This window comes from Gopherus flavomarginatus, chromosome 9, assembly GCF_025201925.1.
Source record: "Gopherus flavomarginatus isolate rGopFla2 chromosome 9, rGopFla2.mat.asm, whole genome shotgun sequence".
Classification (NCBI taxonomy): domain Eukaryota; kingdom Metazoa; phylum Chordata; order Testudines; family Testudinidae; genus Gopherus; species Gopherus flavomarginatus.
The window spans coordinates 36895881-36920255 of record NC_066625.1 but is presented as its reverse complement, the minus strand read 5'-3'; the positions used below and the strand labels follow the sequence as shown (position 1 = coordinate 36920255).

General features: G+C 49.2%; 1 protein-coding gene across 2 annotated transcripts in view; it reads right to left on the bottom strand.

Moving 5' to 3' along the window:
- LOC127058304 (ankyrin repeat and fibronectin type-III domain-containing protein 1-like) overlaps positions 1-16311 on the bottom strand; it is a 698608-nt gene extending 682297 nt beyond the window's left edge. The window contains exon 1 of one of the 2 annotated variants that reach the window (XM_050968088.1): positions 16226-16311. The gene's annotated coding sequence lies outside the window, so the exon portion shown is untranslated. Of the gene's footprint in view, positions 1-16125; positions 16167-16225 lie in introns of those variants that run through there. The other variant, XM_050968089.1, reaches the window with a different exon arrangement.
- Between the last annotated feature and the right edge of the window lie 8064 nt (positions 16312-24375).

The window sequence follows — 24375 nt, the reverse complement described above, 5'->3', positions numbered from 1 at the left end:
AGCACTCTCAACTCAGATGCACTGGCCAGGTAGACAGGAAAAGCCCCAGGAACTTTTGAATTTCATTTCCTGTTTGGCCAGCATGGTAAGCTGATCAGCACAGGTGACCATGGAGTCCCAGAATTGCAAAAGAGCTCCAGCATGGACTGAATGGGAGGTACTGGATCTGATTGCTGTATGGGGAGAAGAATCTGTGCAGCAGGCAAGCAAAGAATCCCTTCTCCCCAGCAAGCAGGAATTGTTCATCACCCTGGAGCCAATACCTTCCCAACCCTCCCAAAGCAGACTCCTGGACCATGAAGCTGGAGAAGGCACCTCTGGTGAGTGTACCTTTGTAAATATAATACAGGGTTTAAAAGCAAGCTTGTTTAATGTTTAATTTGCCCTGAAGACTTGGGATGCATCCGCAGCCAGTATAGCTACTGGAAAAGTCTGTTAATGTGTCTGGGGATGGAGCAGAAATCCTTCAGGGACATCTCCACGAAGCTCTCCTGGAGATACTCTAAAAGCCTTTGCCATGCAGCAGGTGGAGGCCCATTCCTGCTGAGCTGTTTGCGTTTGGCTGAGAGGGTTCTTCCCTGATATTAGCCACGTGGTGGGGGCAGGGGGGAGGATGAAGCATATGTGCTATATAATGTGAATTGCTTGATTCAGTGTGAAATAGTCTTTAGAGAACAAAGAGAAATGTATCTTTTTAAATACTACTCTCCCTTTTTTTCCTCCCACAGCTGCAAATGTTTCTACACTCCCCCTGTCATCTCCATCCCAGAGGCTAATGAGCCTAATGTGGGAGCAAACGGACATGCTCAAGCGTCTGGTGGAGCTGCAGGAAAGGCAGCAGCAGCACAGACCGCCACTGCAGCCCCTGTATAACTGCCTGCCCTCCTCCCTAAGTTCCATATCCGTCCCACCCAGACGCCCAAGAACACGGGGTGTGGGGAAGGCTATGGGCACCCAGCCACTCCACCCCAGAGGATTGCCCAAGCAACAGAAGGCTGGCATTCAATAAGTTTTGAACTGTAGTGTGGCACTGTCCATCCCTCCTCCCCTCCATCCACCACCCCACCTGGTGCTTCCCTCCTCAACTGCCCCTCCTGGGCTACCTTGTGAGTTTTCCCCCATTTGTGTGATGAATTAATAAAGAATGCATGATTTTGAAACAATGACTTCATTGCCTCTGAAAGCGGTGATCGAAGGGGGGAGGTCAGCTGGCTTACAGGGAAGTAGAGTCAACCAAGGGAGCAGATTTTCATCAAGGAGAAACAAACAGAACTGTCACACCGTAACAATCTGGCCGCCAGATGATTTGCCTCATCTCCCCCTTACTCTCACAGATGCTGTGGAGCACACAGCAAGCATCAATAACAATGAGAATATTGGTTTCACTCTGGTCTAACCTAGTCAGTAAACTGCACCAGGGAGCTTTTAAACATCCAAATGCACATTCTACCACCATTCTGCACTTGCTCAGGCTATAGTTGAACAACTCCTTACTACTGCCCAGGGTGCCTCTGTATGGCTTCATGAGCCAAGGTATTAAGGGGTAGGCTGGGTCCCCAAGGATAACTATAGGCATTTCAACATCCCCAATGGTAATTCAACTGCGAGGGCTGCTCTCATCTTGGTATTCTTGAGGTTCAGGGCAGGGGAAAGCAAGTCAAAAAGCTCCATGAAAGTGTCCTTACGCATGCGAAAGTTTCGCAGCCACTGGGAATCATTCCAGATCAGCAACACTATGTGGTCCTACCAGTCTGTGCTTGTTTCCCGGACCCAGAATCAGCGTTCACAGCATGAACCTGCCCCATTACCACCATGATGTCCAAATTGCCAGGGCCCGTGCTTTCAGAGAAGTCTGTGTTCATGTCCTCATCACTATTGTGATCGTGCTGTCATCGCCTCCTCACCTGCTTTTGCAGGCTCTGCACATACTACGCAAGGTGTTTACAATGTCACAACAGCAGCGGTGAGCTGAGCGGGCTCCATGCTTGCCATGATATGGCGTGGGCAGGAGAGCAGAGTTCCAGTGGAAGTGGTGGATGATGATGGTTAGCACCACCCACTTTTCACAATGAAGAATACACATTCCCAGGAGTCCATGACAGACAACCCTGAGAAATTCGCTATCGAGGCAAGAGCAGGATAGCAGAGTTGCAGCGGAAGCAGCGGATGACGATCTGATGCCACGAGAATAGATATTTATAAAGAACAACGAGAGGACCTGCGAGGTGGATTCATGACACCAGGAGAGCAGAGTTGCAGCAGAAGCAGTGGCTGGATGACGACGGTTAGCAGTCCTACTGCACCGTCTGCTGAAAGCAGTATGGCGTCTGCATGGAAAAAAGGCGGGAAATGATTGTCTGCCGTTGCTTTCATGGAGGGAGAGGCGACAGATGATGTACCCAAAACCACCTGTGACAATGTTTTTGCCCCATCAGGCATTGGGAGCTCAACCCAGAATTCCAATGGGCGGCAGAGACTGTGGGAACTGTGGGATAGCTACTCACAATGCAACGCTCCGAAAGTCAACGCTGGCCTCGGTACTGTGGATGCACTCCGCTGACTTAATGCACTTAGTGGGGAAACACACAATCGACTGTATAAAATCGCTTCCTAAAAAAATCGACTTCTATAAATTTGACCTAATTTCGTAGCGTAGACATATCCTTGAACTAATTCAACTGAATAGAGACCTCCTGAGTTGTACTGGAAATGAAAGCAGCAGTCCTTCACTGAAACAGTATTTCCTAGAGCATGGTAAAATGCAGGAGACACAGTGGCTAACTGCTAGACAAATCCTCCATTTATACCATTAAGGACACTGCCAAGGAAAGGACACAAGTAGGACTACATATGACTCACTTGCAATGAAATACGTACCAAAGACCCAGATCGAAAGCCCATTTAAATCAGTGGGCTTTGGATTGGACCATACAGTAAATTCCACTTGTAAACTGGGGCAGGGGAGAGAAGGCAAAGCAACAATCCTGGTAGGTCAGTGGCACACACTGATAAAGGGCCATGTGGCTCCCACAATTATATCAGCTATTAAAGACTAGAAAGGAGAAGAATATTAACAAAAACATTAATACCCCGCAATCAGAAATTTCTATGAAGAACCATATACCTTGCAAGCGAGAAAGCAGAATGACTCTTCTTAAGCAATCTCATATAAGTTCCTTAAACTCCCCAAGGAGGGAGTCAAAGTGCTGGTCTCCTCTGGAGCTACAAGATGACAATGACCATGGGGGTAATTTTTAAAGAGACATGCCATCAACTTTAAAAAAAAAAATGGAGAAACACAGACTACCCAGGGCTGGCTCTAGGCACCAGCCCTCCAAGCATGTGCTTGGGGCGACACTTTCTAAGGGGTGGCACTCCACCCCTTTTATTTTTATTTTTTTGCTTGGGGCGGCATTGCCGGGAGCTGGCCCTGGCACAGCCATTCGCTCGAGCCGGGATCCATGCCCCCTGCCCAGCCCGGCGGCGCCCTGCACAGTCCACTCTGGCAGGGAAACATGGTGCCGCCAGGAATGGCAGCGGCAGCAGGACCCCTCCTACCTCCCTCCCCGGCTCCTCACACATTCCAGGAGCCCCTCTCACCACCGCCGCAGCCCGTGCTGGGCTCCCCCTCCCTCCTCGGCTCCTCACATGCTCCAGGAGCTCCTTACACAGCCGAGCCCGGGCTGCGGTGGTGGCGAGAAGGGCTCCCAGAGTCAGGGCCGCCTGGGCGGGGAACAAGTGGGGCAATTTTCCCCAGGCCCCGGGCCCCTCAGGGTATGTTGGAGGCTCCCCCCGCTTCCGTCTTCCCCCATCCCCCGGTGTCTCAGCTGGTAAGGGGGCGGGGCTGTGAGCTGCAGCCAAGCGGTGGGAACTCAAGCCCCGCTGGAGATACCACACCGCTGCAGCGCTGTCGGGGAGAGAGGGTAAGTGGCATGGTAAGGGGCCAGGGCCGGAGCCGGGCACCCCCCCTGACACCAACACCCCCCAGCCCTGACCCCCAGCTCCAAGCCCAGCCCCTTTGAGCCGGGCACCCCCCCATCCCATCCCCCCCACAGCCCTGACCCCCAGCTCCGAGCCCAGTCCTTCTGAGCCAGGCACCCCTCGACCCCATCCCCCCCACAGCCCTGACCCCCAGCTCCGAGCCCAGTCCTTCTGAGCCAGGCACCCCTCGACCCCATCCCCTACAGCCCTGACCCCCAGCTCCGAGACCAGCCCCTCTGAACCAGGCAGCCCCCGACTCCATCCCCCACAGCCCTGACCCCCACCTCGAGGTGGCAACAGCCCATTGGCACCAACCATCACCATCACCCAGCAACAGCCCATTATGTAATTGCAAATGTATACATACCAGTAAAGCATTTAATGTTTTTAAATAATTTATTTGGTGTATTTTCAAATTATTACAAATTAATTTTTGAATGTATTTCACTAGTTATTTTTTACATTTCCAAATACATGTTACTATAGTATTGAAACTTTCTTTTATGGAAGGGGCCCCTGAAATTGCTTTGCCCCAGGCCCCCTGAATCCTCTGGGTGGTCCTCCCCAGAGTGTGTGAGGAGCCAGGGAGGGGGGGAAACGGAATCCCCTGGAGCCAAGCCTCAGCTGCGGTGGCGGTGAGAGGAGCTCCCGGGGTGTGAGGAGGTGAGCGGCCAGCTGGGCTCGTCAGTGTTGAGCAGGTAGCCCCACAGCCGGAGATCCTCGCCTTCCCGCCCGCCAGGGCTGGGCCAGGGCACCGTGAGGCTGAAGAGCAGCAGGTCCAGGGGGCTCTCCAGGTCCTCGGCCACCAGCATGTCGGGGGTGAGGGCAGTGAGCACGAACCAGGACCGGCTCCATGCCCCAGCGCGCCAAGCGCGTGCTTGGGGCGCATGCCGCGGGGAGTGCTCTGCCAGTTGCCAGGAGGGCGGCAGGCGGCTCCGGTGGACCTCCCGCACCATTTGGGGCAGAAAAATGGCTAGAGCCGGCCCTGGCACGAACTGATCCACCTCGGCCACCAGCAGCACTGTGAAGCCCAGGGAGGGGGTCGTGTTCTCTGCGCCACCTCGCAGCCGCACGGCCACCTGGAAGTACTCCCGCTCCGTGCCACCCAGCAGCTCCACCCACATGGGGACAGAGTCGCAGCTTGGCCAGGGCTCGGCTGCAGTGTGCTGGTAGCGGATCCCACACTTGGGGCGGGGGGAGCCCAGTGCTGGGGCAGCAGGGGATGTGGGGGGGCACACTGGTGGGCGGGAAGGCAGCCAAAAATTTTTTTGCTTGGGGCGGCAAAAAACCTAGAGCCGGCCCTGCGACTACCCTAGTTTTACAAGTAGCACCTAAAGAAATGAGATTGGAGGAAGGTCTCTTTGGAGACACAGTTTGTGCATTTAGCAGCACTTTGCATCTAGTCACTCTCATTGTTTCCCTTATGTAGTCATTTTCCTGTTTGTGTGGAACTCAGACAACAAGAGGAGAGAGAAAAAGGAGTTAGAAATTTTTAGATATGAAAAGGTGATCGTAAAACCACAGAAATTGGCAGGGGGAGGGCCTGAAACTGCTTTCAACTAACTTTTTGAAGTTGTTCCTTTAAAGAAAGAGTCAAAGCCCTGATCATTTCTGAGTAGGATTTTAAAAATTCCTGTCTCACCAAGGCTGCTCTGGATGTACAATGCAGCTTTCCAGAAAGGAAAGTCCCCAAAGCAAGCTGCATGATTAATTTTCAAACCAGAGAAGCCCCCTGAAAAAAAAGTCGTCAGTCATACTGTCCCATCTCCTTACTGTGGACATTTCAGTAGCTACTGAATACTCTGGCCACTTCAGCTAATTAGCGCAGATTAGACTGACTATGTTAGGGGTATTAATGCTTAGTTAGTTACAGGATAACCCTATAACAGGGATCGGTAACCTCTGGCACGCGGCGCGCCACGGTGCTGACCCTGGTGGACTGGGCCGGTTTGTTTACCTGCCGTATCCGCAGGATCAGCTCCCACTGGCGGCGGTTCACTGCTCCAGGCCAATGGGGGCTGCGGGAAGCAGCGACCAGCACATCCCTTGCCCCGCGCCACTTACCACAGCCCCCATTGGCCTTGATCACCCAGTGGGAGCCACAATTGGTCAAACCAGCGGACGCGGCACGTAAACAAACCAGCCAGGCCCGCCAGGAGCTTACCCTAGCGGGCTGCGTGCCAAAGGTTGCCGATCCCTGCCCTACAAGAATGTCAAGCAACTTCTGCATCTCCTGACCTTTTCACATCTGAGAGGCAGCCAGGACCGGTGCTCTCACTGAGCCCAGAGAAAGCACTGAGCAAACCAGGAATAAACTGTTCAAAGTGTTGGGGTGGTTTCATCTAGGTGACATGGATCTATTCCTCACCAAAAGCAGTTCTCATAGTAAATGGATATGACTTCAGCCACTCTGAATTAGAAGTGGGTACCAATCAAGGCTGCCCTCATGATACAACTCTTCACTGACTAAGCACACGGCTTTCCTGGGATGCAAGAGGGGACACCACCAGACAGGACATTAATAAGATGACTCGACACAGAAGATATTTTTGAAAATTGTACCAGACTCTGCAAATCTGATTGGCTATTATCCATTTAGGAATTCATCAGGTTTTCACACTACGACTAATAACCCTGAGAAAAGGCCTAGCAAGGCCAGACTGATAATTCTGCAGTGCTCTCATACTCCCCCTCTAAACCAGCCACAATACAAAAGTATCAGATACCTTGGAGTTAAAATCCCCTCACATGTAAAGGATTTGTGCCAGGGTAACAATCCCTGTCTAATTATTAAAATAAAGAGACATCTCTCCAGATTATACTATTTCTCCTCTGGCCCTTTGAGACGATTAGCCTGATTAAAATGGTAATTTTGCCTCAGCTACATTGTTACATGCAAATGCTGCCTGTAGTTCTAAACAACCGAAATAGCCTTGCAGAATTCATATGGAATGCCTGTGTAACAATTCCTAAGTGATGAACTGTCCCCATTGATAAAGAAGGTTCTACCTTCCCAAATCTCAAAAATATGTAACATGTCATGTCAACCCAGGAGACTGGATTAGGGAGATGTACACCCCACTGTAACGATACAGCATAGGACTGGTACTTCAACACAGCTCCCTGGTGCAGGCAGCATTCCTCCCAGTTTCACAGACTGCAAGAAGCATTGGGCCAGATCCTTTGCACAGGTTAGTTATGTGGAACTGCAGACAGGCCTGCAACAGCGATAGGGAGGTTCCAATGCTATCCTTACCCTAAATTGGCCAGGCTCACCTGAAGCTCACAACTGATGCATTTTCAGAAAGAGAAGGACAAATGTGGAGCAGATCTCTTTCGGAGCGCAGGTATTCACTCTTTCAAATGACATTTTACAAATTGATCATGACTTCTGTGTCTGTAAGGCATCTGGCACACTGGGGCCCTGGGACACTACCACAACACAAACAATACACTGCCTTTCTGCAGCACCTTCTAGACAAATACGTCCAAGCACAATTCCTAGCTAATCAGTAGCAGTCAGATTTGCTACCCTTCAGGATCAATAATTCTTGATGCTGGCTCCCTGAATTTCCTTCACAGTGACCTTCAGTAGAAGGTGATTTGCATTTCTGGACCGATCCCAGTCCCAGAGGGAACTGTGTGACTGCAGCCTTCCAATTCTATCAGTGCATCAGCATGGGGCAGGCAAAAGGGAACCCCATTCATAAATAGTGGTGTTACCTAGCAGCTCTGTGTTTTTGGGGAACCAGGGAGCAGTACCCAGCCTATCTGACTCATCAAAGACCTTCCCTACCCCTCCTGCCCCTAGCCTCTGCTTGAACCAAATCTGCACCAGAAGAAAGACTTACAAAAAGCAATTAAAAGGCAGTGGGAGAACACCTAAACCACTGGGATAAGGATGACACGATTAAGGAAACTCCCCTAGCCTCATTTGCATCAAAGGTGGGAGAAGGAGGCATCTCCATCAGCATATAGAATGGAGAACAGAGATTCCAAGGCAAGAACCGCACAGAATTCTGGGACCAAAATAGCAGGGAAGCACTGCATGATGGGGGATTTCTGCTCCAGATGTTAATGAACCCACACCTGCCCACACCCAGCTCAGTAGTTATCAGACCAATTCTAGTAATGAATCCTCTATTGGTATCCAAAATAGTGAAGCTCCCCAACTGCAATGTGAGCTCCCTCCAAGGAACATTGCCCATAGCCAGGAATGATCAGCTCCCATGGTCTAGCCTGAACAAAACAACTTTGATATACTCCCTTGTTTACACACAAACAAATCTAGTGTTCTCCCTTGAACCATTGTTGTTTCTCTACAAAATCCCCTACCCATGCTCAAGTAACTGGTCTGATGCCTCGATACAAAATCTGCATCAGTTCCATTGGGATTTCATCTTTCATGCTGGGGGCTCTGCCTGTCTCCAGCACTCTGGACCCTCAGCTACCACCACCACCTGGGAACCCAACCAATTCAAGCAGAGTGGTGAGAACCCAGCTCTCTCTCTCTTAAGTCCTGTTTAGCCTTCTGACCCTGACTTGTGTGATCAGTTATAGTTTTATAAACCTGACTTTTATAATCAATTTAAGTTAGATTTAATATTATAACTGCTTTGTTTGTTTGGCTCCCCTATGTTTATTACCCAGCAATAAATAACTTTAATAATTAAGCTGGTGGCTTCTCTCTCTCTCTCTCTCTCTCTTCCTCCCACTCCCTCATGGGTGTTTTTTGGTTTCCTCATTCACTCTGCAGCAATGCTCCTCATACCTAAGCTAAAAGATCCCTGCAATGCCCAAAAATCCTGTGGGGTTTGCTCATCAAGTGGGTTACTACCATAACAATTGTAACGTGAAAGTGGGGATAGAGACGTGCTGAACCTGGGACATACGAGGGTGGCAGCTTGGAAGTGCTGCTCAACCCAATCTGCTCAGGCGTGCTCTATTCCAGTGCAGGGTCCAGGGTGTATGAGGGTGACAGGTTGGAGGTGCTGTTTGACCCAGCCTTCTGAATCCAAGGGCCTATGAGGGTGACAGCTTGGAAGTGCTGCTCGACCCTGCCTACTGAGTCCAGGGACATATAAGGGGTCAGCTTGGGAGTGCTGATTAACCTGGTCCTCTCAGCTGTGCTCTGTTAATGTGTGTGTGTGTTTGTGTGTGTTCATCTGATTCTGGGGCCGGAAGAACCCAGCCCTGGGGAACACAGGTCCTGCAGGATAGCTCCATTGGGAGGGAACTTGCAGCAGGGAGAATTAGCGCTCCATATGAGAACACAAGTGACACAAGCAGTATATTGATAGAAGTACAGACCCCTCAACCCCTAAAGAGGAACCTCAAAGTAATGCACAAAGCTGGTAAAAGTGGAACCAAGAACAACCCCAGAAGGATTAATTGGAGGCCTGTGTTAAATGCCTTGCAAACAGTTAGTGCTACACAGATAATGCAATACAGATAGATACTCGGTGGAGTCTTACCGCCAGTGGGACAGTGTAGATGGCAGCTTCTGATGCTCTGCCAAGCAAATCACTCTTCATTCCATAGTCATGAAGTTATTCCATCCAGTGAGCACAAGATGCCTCCAGGTCACAACCAGAGGTGTGCTGTAGATATGATGGAATAAAAACTGGGTTTGATATTACACTTTCCATGTACCCCAAAGCACTTTACAGACTATTGAGCTAGAAACTAAAAGTGCCATAACTACGCAGGCAAATGCAGCAGCTAGCTGGAGCTCAGCTAGACATCACAGAGTGCTTTGGATATCAGAAGCTCTTATATTGGTTGCTAGAGCAGGGACCAGGGGTGTTGGGGAGGACAAACTGTATCGCATCCAGTTTTGCACCCCTCACTACAGAAAGGATGTGGACAAATTGGAAAAAGTCCAGCGGAGGGCAATGAAAATGATCAGAGTGCTGGGGCACATAACTTATGAGGAGAGGCTGAGGGAACTGGGCTTATTTAGTCTGCAGAAGAGAAGAGTGAAGGTTGCTATCAAATCCTGCCTCAACTACCAGAAGGGGGGTTCCAATGAGGAAGGAGCTAGGCTGTTCTCAGTGGTGGCAGATGACAGAACAAGGAGCAATGGCCTCAAGTTGTAGTGGGGGAGGTCTAGATTGGATATCAGGAAAAACTATTTCACTAGGAGGGTGGTGAAGCACTGGAATGGGTTACCTAGGGAGGTGGTGGAGTTTCCATCCTTAGAGGTTTTTAAGGCCCGGCTTGACAAAGCCCTGGCTGGGATGATTTAGTTGGGGTTGGTCCTGCTTTGAGCAGGCAGTTGGACGAGAAGACCTCCTGAGGTCTCTTTCAATCCTAATCTTCTATCATTCTATGAAATGGAAGCTATATAATGTCACGGTACAGAGAACTAAGAATTGTATGGAAGGAGGGGGTAACCTTACCTCGTGACCACCAATGAAGTCAATAGTTTTCCCATTTTCTTTTTCAGATACTTCACTGTAATGACCTTGGAGCACTCAGTAATGGAAGGACATTCATGCAACTACATTCTTTCAAGGTTAAAGTAGGCAGAGCAGAGGGGGCATGAGGTGATTGAATAACAGGCTAAGTCAGATGAGTTGGAAGCAACCCTCATAAATGGGGGGAGGAGAAAAGGGACATAGGGAAATAATTTGTCAGCATCCTTTTAAATTGCATACCAAGAGTCACTTACTGCCCTCAGTTCCCACGCTGAACACTTGCATCAATGGGAGTTGCACTTGTGGTCAGCTTTGGGAATGCTATAGGATTTTTCAAACCCACACCTGAATTTTGGCAGGGTCTCATAATCAGCTGGCCTTCCTTTTGTTCTTAGTTTTAAGAATTTCATTTTTCATCAAGTTGATTTTCAATTACCACTGTTAAGTCTTTCCACAAGGGCTCAGTAAGGACAGTAGCCCATTGCCACCTCTCTCTCTGAGCCTAAAATTATCACCTGAGCAAAAGTACAGTCCTTAAATACTATTAATTTCTCTCTCAAACCTGCCATCCAGTTCCATCATAAGTTCACTCTGAAACAGAGAGACTAAGTCTGAGGAGCATAGAGTTTTGTTTCACCTAAATAGGCTCCGCCAGGACTATTTAGTGTAATTTAATTTCAAGGCCTGAAAAATCCAATTCCCAAATAAGAAGTTTTTGCAGGTGAACAAAGGGAACTAAGGCATCAATTGTCTCAAAATATAAGCTTTCGTTTCAAAAAAATGTTTTTAGACATTTTATTTGAGTGCTGGAAATTAGCAATGTGAAGAGAATGGAAGCTGATGCAACTCTGTCTTCCCAAGTCTGCAACCGTCTTCCCAGCTTCACTGCCTCTGCTGCTGCTCCTAGCTTTGTCCAGCAGCAAAAATGAAACTGACCATGACAGCTATCAGTTTCGCTGATATCAGGGAGAACCCTAGAAAAGCAGCGAAACTGTCAAGAATCACATCTATTTCATGCTGCTACTGCTGTTCAGGAAAGCTCTCAGCAGAAAACGTGGCATGAACCTGTGCCTCAGATATGGCTGGGGACCCTCCCCCTCAACTAGAAGGCATCTGTTAATTTTTTCAAGCCCTGCAGTATTATGGACACAACTGACTTGTGATTCCTTCTCTAAGAGCCAAGTGCTTTCATCTTCACATGACAGTTAAATGGGGAAATTCATGCAGTTTCAAGATGATCTCAATATCTCATAAAAAGTAGTATTAAGCCAGCTCTAAAAGGAACTCCCATTCAGCCCTGCTTGGATGACTGGAGCATTCCTGGTGACCTGAGGCTTGTATACAAGAGGTGGTTTCTATGCATAAGGAGGATGAGGCATAGCTAAGTGCATCTCTGATCTTCTTCTCCCACCCCTCCTGCACTGCCTAGCCCCAAGAATTCATATTTCTCACACACAGACACACACACACACACACACACACCCCTTCTAGGCCAAGGGAAAGATATACTACAAGGTGTACAGCTAGAGAGTAGCTTGTGGGGCTGGGAAAACCCTATCACCTGAGGATGGGGAGGGATCAGAAAAAGTTAGACGAGAGTATCAGCAAAGACGCAAATACATATGAAATGTGATGCAGTGGAAACAACATCCCCGAACATTGAATCCCACCTTGGCAAATTAAACTCATTTTGATATTAGTTAAATGCCCATGATACATGTGCTATTGTCTTTAAAAAGGGAAAGGATAACAAACATGAAAGGGGATCCCACCCCTGAAAACTTAATGTTTAAACCATCTGCCAAATGAAAGCTAACAGGGGGCTGCCATAACACTTGAGATTCCAGGTCTTCAGCCGGGCAACCCACCAGCTACAATTCTAGATCTCATCGTGCCCTGGTTCTCTCAGCCAGCTCCGTTAAAAGCCATTGTCCATTTAATTTTTTTTAATTAGTTTTCTATTAGAAGTGATGTGTCCCCATCCACCTGCCCCCCATCCACATTTATATATATAAACCTGTTACGGATCCTCCTGATCTGTTGCAGAACAGTGGATAAATATTTCCTTCTCCATGTAAAAAAAATACAGAGTATTACAGAGCTGGTGTCCATTCAATACCCTGCAGTATGCTACAGCAGTCCATAATATGAATGATGCTGGAAGGTGGACAACTATAAACAAGTTGCAGCGCTTCCACAACTGACAATAACTAGACTCTTTAAAATTAAATTGTTAAAGCTAATAAGGTGAATTTATTCCTCAGATTATAAATCACTGGAAGGAAAGGGTTTCTAATTAAAAAATACTGATTGCCTCAACAATTGTTATGCCAGGGATATCTTCTAGCTATTGATTTAATCATCCCTGAGGGATACACAAAACACTAACAGTCCCATGATTTTTCACATGCCTGAATATTGAAAATACAGTTTGTTCCTCCCTACCAACATCAGCTGGCATTTTTTGTTTGAGGAAGCTATTATTATTTGCATGGCACAGGGACGCTAGGTGCTTTACGTGTGAGAAAACTCTTCTCTCTGGGAAAACACATGGGTTAAGGTGTCACATCACTTATCCTACAGATGCTCCTGTTTCTTCCCCAAGATTTGTTATCCTCAGCTAAACCATATGGCCCATTCCCTGAATGGTTTTATCCTACTGGCTTTTACTGATGCGCAAGTGATATCTTCTCCACCTGTGCAGACACTGCAGCACTATCTGGACATACCCAATGCTGCAAGTTTCGTACTTCTGGGGAATGTTTGGCTGCCTCTTCGTGGTTATAAGAAAAGAGACTGGGGGGCGGGGGTTGCTCTCTATGGATGCAATGGAAAATGTCACGCCCTCGGAACTCCAACTAGGCACAAACACATGCCCACAAACTTTTCAAATACACTACCCAAGAATGTTCTTGGCAAGAGCTTCTTTTCAGTTACCCATGCTGGCTGGACAAAAGCCATAGCTAGACCCATCTCTGGCTCTATGGGGAGAAAGACTTGACTCAGTGACAGCTCCACCATTTGGGGCAGGTTGGGGACAGAGGGGAGGCTACCAAGTAAGTTCCAAGTTTCTTAAACATGGTAATAAAAACTTTATAGAAGTGCAGAGTAAAGGAAATATATTCTCCGAGCAGAAAAAGTGGGTGTGATACAACTAAGGGAAACCCAGGATTAAACCATACAAGGCAATGTTCTTCAGTCACGTTGATCATTTCTAGGGTTACGAGTTCGAAAGGAGTAAAAATATTTACAATACAAAGGGGGAGGAGAGAGAAAGAATTCTCTCCTTACCTAAATGCAGTAATTCTCACCCAGTAATGAAGACAGTTTGAAAGGGAGAGGGAAAAGGATGAGATAATCCCTTCCTGTCATGATAAAGGTTCTGTAGAACTTGAACAATGTTTCTTGTCCAGATGCTGCAGACAAGAGAATAGAAATGTTGAATTACACAGTATACAGGACTGGCATGAATAGGAGCAGAGGTTGCAAATTAACTGATTGTTCCTTTAGCACCCCTTTGTACTGAAGCACATGCCTAACTCCAAGCACTGATGCCAATGGGATTTTTCATGTGCTTGAAATTAAGCATGTGTTTAAATACCTTACTGAATCAGAGCCTAAGGGAACAAAGCTCTCAAGAATTCTCTGCTCCCTCTTTTGAAAGATGTGTAAAGACCTTCTTGACTAAATCCAAGAATCAGCCTCTTTAAAAGAAAGTCTAAACACATTCTACTACTAGGAAAGCCACTTCTGTGGTTTTGACTGGCTAAGTTTCAATGCCACCTGTTTGAGAACTTCTGCTGGCTGTCCCTCTCAGACAGACCCTGAAAACAATCCAACTTCAAATTAAAAAGCAAAAGGCCAGCACAGGAACCAGACAGAACTAAACGCTTCATCACACTGGGATACAGGGTAAACTTTTTATCACCCTAAGATCCACAATTCCCCTCCACACAAGACACTCAGAAAAAATATATCACACCCACTCACAAGAAAGAGAAAGCAGCCTGCTGGAGGCAAACATTTACTGCACAGCTGTCTCCTCACCAGAACTTGCATTTTACAGGAAAATCCTTTTTTAAAAAAATTAAGCCCCAACGATGGAATTAACCTGTCAGATGAATAAAAACTCCAGTTTGCTAAACAATGCATTGTAATTATCAAGGACCTCTTGAATAAGCCATTCAAACGAACAAATCTGCTGTGAAGCCAATTTTAGTTACATTGACAATGAAACCTTCCTTAAAATGAAAGGCCTAGCAAGAATAAAGCTGTTCAAGGAATAAACTCACTGCACAGTCTGCACCATGACTTCTACATAGAGGGATCTGTGGGGCTTGCCTTCACTCCTACCCGGGGGGATGATAGGGTGAGAAGCTATTTCAAGGCAGATTCTTTTCATGCAAAAGGGCTGAAACTGAACAGCAAAACAGCATTACAAGAGCATTAAGTAATCCTATCCCTGCAGTTAGCGTTTTGCTATCCAATTAGCTAGTCCAAGTGTAAGAGGAAAAGTCTATTCCAAAACCAGAAGATATTTTGCAAGGCATGGCCTATTGAAATACGTGTACCACGGTTTGAAAAAAATTCAAAATAAAGAAATGGATGCCAGAGCAATGAAACAGTAAATCACCGTACCAGGACCAGAGGAATCTGTGTTTGGATTGAGAACCAGGGAATCCACATTAGCACTTCAGGTGCAGAAGAGTTTGGAAATTCTTTCTGCTGCTCTCCCTTCTCCCTTTCCAACTCTTCCTGTTGCTGTTGGAGGCATGTACCCCTTTTCTCCCTCCCCCCCAAAAAAGAGTCAGAAATGCTTTTTAAAAAAACATGCTGTAAAATTCTGCCAACGCCTCCCTCCCTGTTACTCATTAAAGCAGACAGCCTCGCTCACTTGTTCCGCTGCCTAGCGAACGGGATGTTCTCCCACCGCGTAGTCTGGGCTGGGAAGCAGGAAACCTGTCCTTCCACAAGAACCCTTGCAAAGCACAGACCTGATGCAAAACCAAGTGCATGCAAGCTTGGCGCTCCTATCTGCACTGGGTCTCCAGAGCCAGTGGTCTCACTCGTCCCTGGGGTAACTGCCTTGGAAGCAACGGGTCCAGGGCGAATCCGTCCCCCTTGTTTCCAAGGGATCAAGCAGCAATTGCCCTGCCTAGGTCTGTGTCTCTGCAGCACAATCCGGCACGCGCACAGCACGGAGAGCGCCACGGGATTTCCAAGGAGCTAACACGTCCGCTAGCCCGACGGAGTACAGCCCTCCCCCGGGCGACTCGGGGCTGCGGCCGCCGGCTGAGCTCCGCTGAGGATGCGTTAGCGGCAACAGGAGGAGAAAGCAGAGGCTGGCTCTGCAGAAGCTGCCTCAGCCGGGCCAGGCACAGACCCGGCAGGGATCGGAAACACTGCCCCAGGCTGTCCCTTCTCCTCCCCGGCCCGCTTCCTGGGGCCCCTTGGCTGCAGGCTTCTGAACTGTCCCGCGCCAGGCTGGAGAAGTGGGGGGTCCCAGAGCGAACCCTCCGCCCCCCAAAGGCATGTCCTGGCAGTGCTTACCCAGCCACGCGCGCACCTGCGGGGCTCCCTCGCTGCCCGGGTTACCCACGCCACACGGCCACCCCGCACTGCCCACTCCCGTGAAGCCACCGCCAATGGCCCAGCCCCATGCAACAGCCTCCTCCTTTCACCCAGCCCCTCACTGATGACCCCTGCCCAGCGCCTCCGCACCCACCTCCGTATAGCTCCTCTGCCCCGCACAGTCGCTCCCTGCCTGCGCCTCTGCACCCGGCGGGGAGGAACCCACTGCCCTCGGGGGACCAGCAGCCCCTTACCCGGAGTGCGGAGAAAAGGCGGGGGCGGGGGCAGGAGGCGGGGACGCTGCGGGCTCCCGCCGACAGCAGGACACACAGCGGCTGTCGCCATGGCCCGGCCTCTCTCCGGCAGCGCGGCCAGCGAGAGCTGGGCGGCCCCACCCGGTCCCGCCCCTGCGAGCCGCGAGCGGAGGGTGCCGCTGGGGCCAGGGCAGCAGAGCCTGAGACCGGCCTGGGGGGCAGGTCACTGGAGAGCCAAGAGCCAGCGAGGGGAGCTGGTAACGGGGAGGTGGGGCCAGGAGCCGCTGAGGGGGGTGGGGCGAAGAGCACTGGGAAGGCCGGTCACTGCGGGAGTGAAGCCAACAGCTGCTGAATGGGACGGGTCATGGAGGAAAGAGCCACTGAGTGGGGCAGGTCACGGGCAAGAGCCGCTGGGGGGAGGGGGCGGTCACGGGGCGGGGGAGCTACTCAGGGGGGCTAGTCATTGGGAGATGGGGCTAAGAGCCACTCAGTGGGGCACGTCATTGGAGGGAGGCAAGAGCCATGGAGGGAGGCAGATCATGGTGTGGGTGAGGCCAAGAACCATTGAGGGGGACCAGTCATGTGAGGACCAAAAGCCACTGAGGGGGGCAGGTCATGGGGTGGGTGGGGCCAAGAGCCACTGAAGGAGGCAGGTCATGGAGAGGCCAAGACCACTGGACAGGAGCCAAGAGCTGCTATGGGGGGACAGTCACTGGGGGGGCAGGAGCCACGGGGCAGGCGGGAAGTCACTGGGGAGCTGGGGCCAACATCCACTGAGGAAGGGAAGTCATGGAGGGGGCCAAGAGCTGCAGAGAAAGGCAGGTCATGGGAGGGTTGGGGTCAACAGCTGCTGAGGGAGTCAGGTCACTGGTGCATGGGGCCAAGAGCCACTGAGGAGGGTTGGTCACTGGGAGCAGGGGCAGCTCCAGGCACCAGCATGCCAAGCATGTGCCTGGGGTGGCAAGCCATGGGTGGGCACTCTGCCAGTCGCCACGAGGGCGGCAGGCAGGTTGCCTTCGGCGGCATCCCTGCGGAGGGTCCGCTGGTCTCGCGGCTTTGGCGGACCTCCCGCAGGCGTGCCAAATCCGCGGGATCAGGGACCTCCCGCAGGCAAGCCGCCGAAGGCAGCCTGCCTGCCGTGCTTGGGGCGGCAAAATACCTAGAGCTACCCCTGACTAGGAGCTGGGTCCAAAAGCCACTGAGGGGGCCAGGTCACTGGGGGGCCAAGAGTCACTGAGGGGGACAGATCACTGCGAGGGTTGGGGCCAACAGCCACTGAGAGGGGCCTGTCACTTTGGGGGGACCAAAAGCCGCTGAGTGGGGCAGGTCATGGGATGGTGAGGCCAAGAGCCACAGAAGGGGGCAGGCCACTGGGGGGGTGGGCCAAGAACCACTGGGGGGTGGGGCAACAGCCACTGAGGGGGGCCGGTCACTTGGTGGTTGGGGCTGGTCATTGCTGGGGGGCCATGAGCCACTGAGAGGGGCAGGTCATGGGGGTATGGGGACAAGAGCCACTGAGGGGGGAAAGGGTCACTTAATGTTGTTAGGGAAGACTTACTGCAGGTAAGGGTCGCTGAAGGGGCTTTTGGAGAGTTGGTGTGGGGTTGAGGAAGCTGTAGGATCAAGAGCCATTGCTGGGAAAAAGGTGCTGAGTGAGGATTTGCTGCCTCGCACCACAGGCCCACCCATCTCCTTGCCTCTTGACCACGGCGCCCTGGGTGGTCGCCCACATTGCCTGTCCCTAAGGCCGGCCCTGTGTGTGAGAACCTTTGTTTTTGCATTTCCCAGCTTTTGAGTGTTTACAATTGTAACCCCAATGTCAACTTTTGTATTTAGTAGAGCAGGAGGGAAAGAAAGAAAACGAGAGATGTACTAAATTAAATGTTACTTTTAAATCATGTAAAATTATTATGCTAAGACATATACAAGTGGCTGAGTTTATGTACTGTATGTTTATAGACACAAAATAGACACACCCACATGCACAGTATTGTACATTTGTGATCTTACATGCATCTAATACGAAGCACGTCAGGGCACAGGCACAGCACTGTGGTTTTCAAAGAACTGGGGATCCTGACACCCCACTAAACACCTACAGGATAAAAGGACTGCAGTGCTTCCACTCTATTGCTTTTCAACCTTTTCTTTAGCCATAGCTGGCCCTCCACTCTTCCCTCACTCCCAGTCCCTGCTGGCCAGCACTCAACTACTTGGACTTGCTGGCTGGAATGCAGCTGCAGTTCTTGGCTAGCCAGCTGTAGCTGCTAACCACATGCCATGCAGCTGCAGCTCACAGTACCCCAGTTTCTCCAGCACCTGCTATACTCCATGGTACTCCCATTCCACTCCTACCCCACAGCTATCTGGGAATTCACACACACACACACACACGCACACACAAGTTTCAGTCACTTATGACCCTGAACCACCCATCCCCAAAAATTCCCACTGAACTGCTGTGGATTCTCCCCAACACAAGCATACCTGCACAAAATATTCTGAAAAACAAAGGAATAAGGACAAAGAGACTAAACTGTTTCTGATTTGTTTCATGGGTGCTGCTCTATATCTCTTCGGGCTTTGAGAGCTAGTGATTAAAAGCATTTTAGAACAGATAGGTATTATTATTGAGATGCTGCTGCATCCTTCCTAAGTGTTAGTGCAATGGGGTGTTGTGCCTATCCCTTCTATCTCAACTGAAAGGTGTTCTAGCTACTCCTTCTCACCAATGCAGTGAGGTGGTGTGAAAATGTGTTCTGCTCGAAGATAAAGTTTGCTCTTGGTTATGCCAGTGTAAATCCAGATTAGTTTGCGGAGTTACTTCATCCTTACGCTGGCATAAATTAAAGCGGAATCAGGTCCTTTTTATCTAGCCTCTTCATCCCAGTCCAGAGAGCTGCTCACCCAGCTTTTCTGTTTCAGCCCCATTCAGGGGTTCATCTGCTCCAGCTGCAACACTGATGGGATTTATCAGGCCAAAGCAGGCTACCTCAAAGCAGTTCCCACCTTGGCCAGCCATGCTCCCCCTGTCTGCTTTGGACTATCTGAGGAAGTCACAGGATGTGATTTTGGGGTGGGAATTGACGAAGGGTATAATTCCAGAAACTACTTTAAGAAAAAGATTATTCTATGAGGAATCCAAAGGGTTTAAGACTCCTAGTACTCTGAAGGGTATTTACATCAGGGAAGTAAGACAACTGGGAATCCTGTTTTTTTGCAGTTCTTTTCTCACACATCCCTTCATGCTCGACTCCAAGAATTGTACTACAACTCAAACAATGACAAGCTGTGTGGGTAAATAGGTTTTACTATCTATCTGAGGATTTTATATCCCTGCCAATCACTAGTAATGTAACTAAGTAATGAGTCTAACATCAGATTTAAATCCATGACTGAGATTAAGAGTCTCATGGTCTACCAACAGAGCTACCCAGAATCATTTGATGATATAAATGTATATAGTATGAGAGGGGTAGCTATGTTAGTTACACAGTCAGGAGCTCATTCACCTGAACATCTACTAATGTGATATATGCCATCATGCCAGCACTGCCCCTCTGCCATGTACATTGGCCACACTGGACCGTCTCTATATAAAAGAATAAATGGAAAAAAATCAGACATCAGGAATGGTAACATACAAAAGCCAGTAGGAGAACACGTCAATCTCCCTGGACATTCAATAACAGATTTAAAAGTAGCCATCCTTCAACAAAAAAAACTTCAAAAACAGATTTCAAAGAGAAACTGCAGTGCTACAATTCATTTGCAAACTTAATTCCATTAATTTGGGCTTGAGTAGGAGTGGCTGGCTCACTACAAAAGCAATTTTCCCTCTCTTGGTATTGACACCTCTTCATCAGTAATTGGGAGTGGACCACATCCACCCTGACTGAATTGGCCTTGTCAACACTGGTTCTGCACTTCATGTGCCAGTATATTTATGCCTGTATCTGTAATTTTCACTCCATGCATCTGAAGAAGTGGGTTTTTTTACCCACAAAAGCTTATGCCCAAATAAATCTGTTAATCTTTAAGGTGCCACCGAACTCCTTGTTATAAATATATATGCATATGTACAGCCTCAGGGATGTCCTGCTAAATCTTGCCATAGCCTCCAGTAGGCTACAGGACTGAGACCCTACAGGACTGAGAGGGTATTTTTGGGACTTGGTAGGAGTGGCATGGAGTTCCCACTTGCACCTCTCTCCAAGCCATTGTCATCTTCACATTTCACATTTGACACAATGCACATACACAAACAACACACAAAGAAAAGAGCATAATTCACCAGAAAAAAATAATATCCCAGAATTCTGAAAGAGATTTCTCTGTAATGATACTATAGAGAGAATTGCAGAACTGGAATTAATTTGCAAACTGGACAACATCAAATTAGGCCTGAGTAAACGCTGGGAGTGGATGGGTCACTACAAAAACGAATGTCCTCATACTAATTTCCCCCTACTGTTACTCACACCTTCTTGTCAACTGTTTGAAATGGGCCACCCTGATTTCATTGGCCTCATTACCACTACAAAAGTGATTTTTCCTCCCTTGGTATTCTACTGTTGAGAATAGCCCACTTCCACTTTAACTGAATTGTCTCGTTAGCACTGACAAGTAAGGCAACTTCCACCTTTTCATGTACTGTGTATATATACTTGCCTACTGTATTTTCCACTCCATGCATCTGATTAGGTGGGTTTTAGCCCATGAAAGCTTATGCCCAAATAATTTTTTTAGTCTCCAAGGTGCCACAAGTACTCCTCGTTGTTGTTACTGCAGATAAAGTGACTGCTGTGCATGAAAAAGAAAACAGAAAAAATCCTGGACCGGCCTGTATCTGGCAGGGATGCAGTGGCACATGCTGAGCTCCATAGCCAAAATGCTCTAGACAAGTGGTTATCGAACTTTTTTCTGGCAACCCAGTTGAAGAAAACTGTTGATGCCCATGACCTAACGGAGCCAGGGATGAGGCGTTTGGGGTGTAGGAGGGGCTCACGGCTGGGGAACGGGTGGGGTGAGGGGTTGGGGTGCAGGAAGGGGCTCCAGTTTTGGGGAGGTTCAGAGCTGGGGCAGGGGATTGGGGTGCAGGGTTGAGGCACAGGCTTACCTTGTGCGGCTCCCGGGCAGCAGGGATGCTAAAGCAGGCTTCCTGCCTGTCCTGGCACTGCAGACCGCACTGTGCCCTGGAAGCGGCCAGCAGCAAGTCCAAACTCCTAAGCGGAGGCGCACAAGCAGTTCCACGCAGCTCTTGCCCACAGGCACTGCATGCCCAGCTCCCAATGGCCGGTTCCCAGCCAAAGAGAGTGCAGAGCCAGTGCTCCGGGTGATGGCAGTTCGCAAAGCCCTGTGACCACCCCACCCAGGAGTCGGACCTGCTGCTGGCCGCTTCTGGGGCGCAGCCTGGTGTCAGAATAGGTAGGGACTAGCCTGCCTTAGCCAGGCAGCACCGCCAACGGGACTTTTAATGGCCTGGTCGGCGGTGCTGACCAGAGTCACCGCGACCCAGTGCCTTACATTCTGTGACCCAGTACTGGGTCATGACCCGCAGCGTGAAAACCACTGTTCTAGGCACACTCTGAATAATAAATTTCTTTCCCTTATGAGCAAGTGAATCCTTGAACTAAGGGACCAGGCCCAGGGTGGGATTCACTGGGTGAAAATTTCTTACCTTTGGCTGAGTGGAGAGAGAGTGAAGGGGCTGCTGTTAGACTTCAGGCCCACCCCTACAAATGCCACTTGTTGACTAAGACAAGCATTTGGCAAGTGCTTCACTTTAAGCACATGCTTATGTTCCATGGAAATTAAAGTTAAGCACATGCTTATGAGCTTCCCTGAGTAGGGATGCTTTCCAGAGCTAGAACTCTGAAGTGTTTTATAATCATTGATTGGTTAAATTTCACAACACTTCTCTCGGGTGTAGCGCCCCTCTCCACCTGATTACCTCCTTTAATGGCAATCCGCTTACAGGTTCTGATGGACAGGTCTGGGTTCTTTTGGATCCTGCCACCCACTCAGGAGGGTGAATCTTTTTTCTTTTTTGTTATGAAGTTATTTGGCGGTGCCTCCACTCCCCTCGCTCCTTCCTGGCAGGGTCACCAGGGCAGCTTGGGCGGAAAATTCTAACTGCAGAGGAATCCCCACTTACTTGCCAGATAGTTGGAGACTTCCAAGAAATAACACAACACATAAAAATATATTCAAACACAACAATTATATTAAACAGGCAAAAAATACAGCATAACAGGGTGAAACACTATTTTTAGGGTCATCAGTGCTCACACTTAAAATACCCGTGACTTGATGTAACAAGTGTAAAATTAGTGTCCTGTTGGTATGTGTACTTTGCTGGGGCCCTTGATGACCTATAAAATTCTCTGCAGTGGTTTAGCGGTGTGGCTGACTGGGTTCAGTACAGCCCAAAGGACCCACAAGTGGGAGGAGGTGGTGAATCCCTCCACAGGTGTAATAAGCAGTAGGTTATAAAATCCTCAAACCCTTACTTCCTGGCTTGAGGACACAGTTCAGGGAGTAGAGGGTCCCCAAAACAAATTCCCCGACTAACTAACTAAAGACAGTGCACTCACGAACTCCATGAATGATCTTCAGGTTTGAAGATGACGCTGGACTCCTCAGTCACTGCAGAGGGGCTGCGGTCTGCTGGCAGGGATCCTCCTCAGGCAGAAATCAGGCTGCGTTGGTCCCAGGATCTGCCCTCATCACAAAGGGGCGCAGGGCTCAAGGTGTAGGTTATACAACTACCCTAACATCCAAACTGTAGCCTCCTAGCCCACCGTCCAGCCACACACGCAGCAGGCAGCAGCCCTGGACTAGCAGAGCTGACCATGTGGTGACTAGTCTCACCAGGGGAGCTGGAGGTGAACCCAGCCTGGCTGGAGAAATTTCTCAGCAAATGCTACCAATTGAGAATCATGTGTAGGGAAGGAAAAACCCAGCTGAGGGATCTGCGGTCGGGTACCTAGAAGCCAGTTCGCAGGGGGAACCCTGCTTGCAGGCCTAGGACTCACCAGCTCCCCACACAACCAGTCCTGCCTTGGCCCTCACTGGCTCCCGCCTCTTCAAAATGGCTTCTTCCATCTCCTCAACTCCCTATTGGTTGCCGAGCAGACTCTGAGTTTGCCTTGGCTCCTCCTCCCTGAGCGGCCAGCAGACAGAACTCAAGGAATCTATGTAATCTCCTTCGGGATTGCACAAGTACCCATTTTCGGAGTGGGTAAACTGAGGCACATAGCAATGAAAGTGAGGCGGTTTGTTCAAGGTCACAGGATTCAGTGCTAGATATAAAAATAGAATCCAGGTATCCTGACTTCTAATCTCCTGCTGTGACCACTAGGCAACACTTCCTCCCATAGAGACACATCAGACAAGTTCAGGCACTTCTTATTATGGGCTATGGGTATATTTGATTCCTGCTTACATTCTTAAGTCAATAGAAACACCCAGATTATTTTTCCTCTCATACCTTTGAAAACTGCATTGTTGGAAATCACAAAAGTGTATCTGAAGATCTGGATTGCCTGGCATTTTGAAGTCATCCTTGCCAGAAGTACTAGTTGTCAACAGGGGAAGATGGAGGCATCCCACCAAATACATTTTCCCATGCTGGAGATTTCTGTTATCTAGTATTTCCATGTCATCACATTTCTGCTTACAGCTAAAATAAGTGGGTCTCAGTCTAGTCCTCTGTGCATATTCATCCACACCACAATACAATTCAGAACAACAGATAGTCTGATAAGGAGGCTCAGAGCTGGAAGCATAGGGATTCATAGGATTGAGGAGCATTGGCAGAACTATAAGGGGGAAAACAGGACAGAATAGCAGGGATCTGGAGACTGGGTCTTCTCCAGCTTTTCTAAGCTATGCAGTCAAGGACTAGAATAGCAGCAGAGTAGTTTGGCTCAGGATGGAGGTGCAAAATCTGTGTGGAGGAGCCTAGGAATGGAATAGCAAAGAGGTGCTGCGGCTCAGCACTGAGGTGTATTGGCAGAACTTCCAAAAGCCTGAGTGACTTGGGGGTGCGGTGCCTGATAGAAGGAAGTCAAAGAACATCAGTATCTTCTTTGTGGCTCAAGCTGGTATCTACCCACAGTCAGCAGTGACCAAAAGAACAGTAGTAC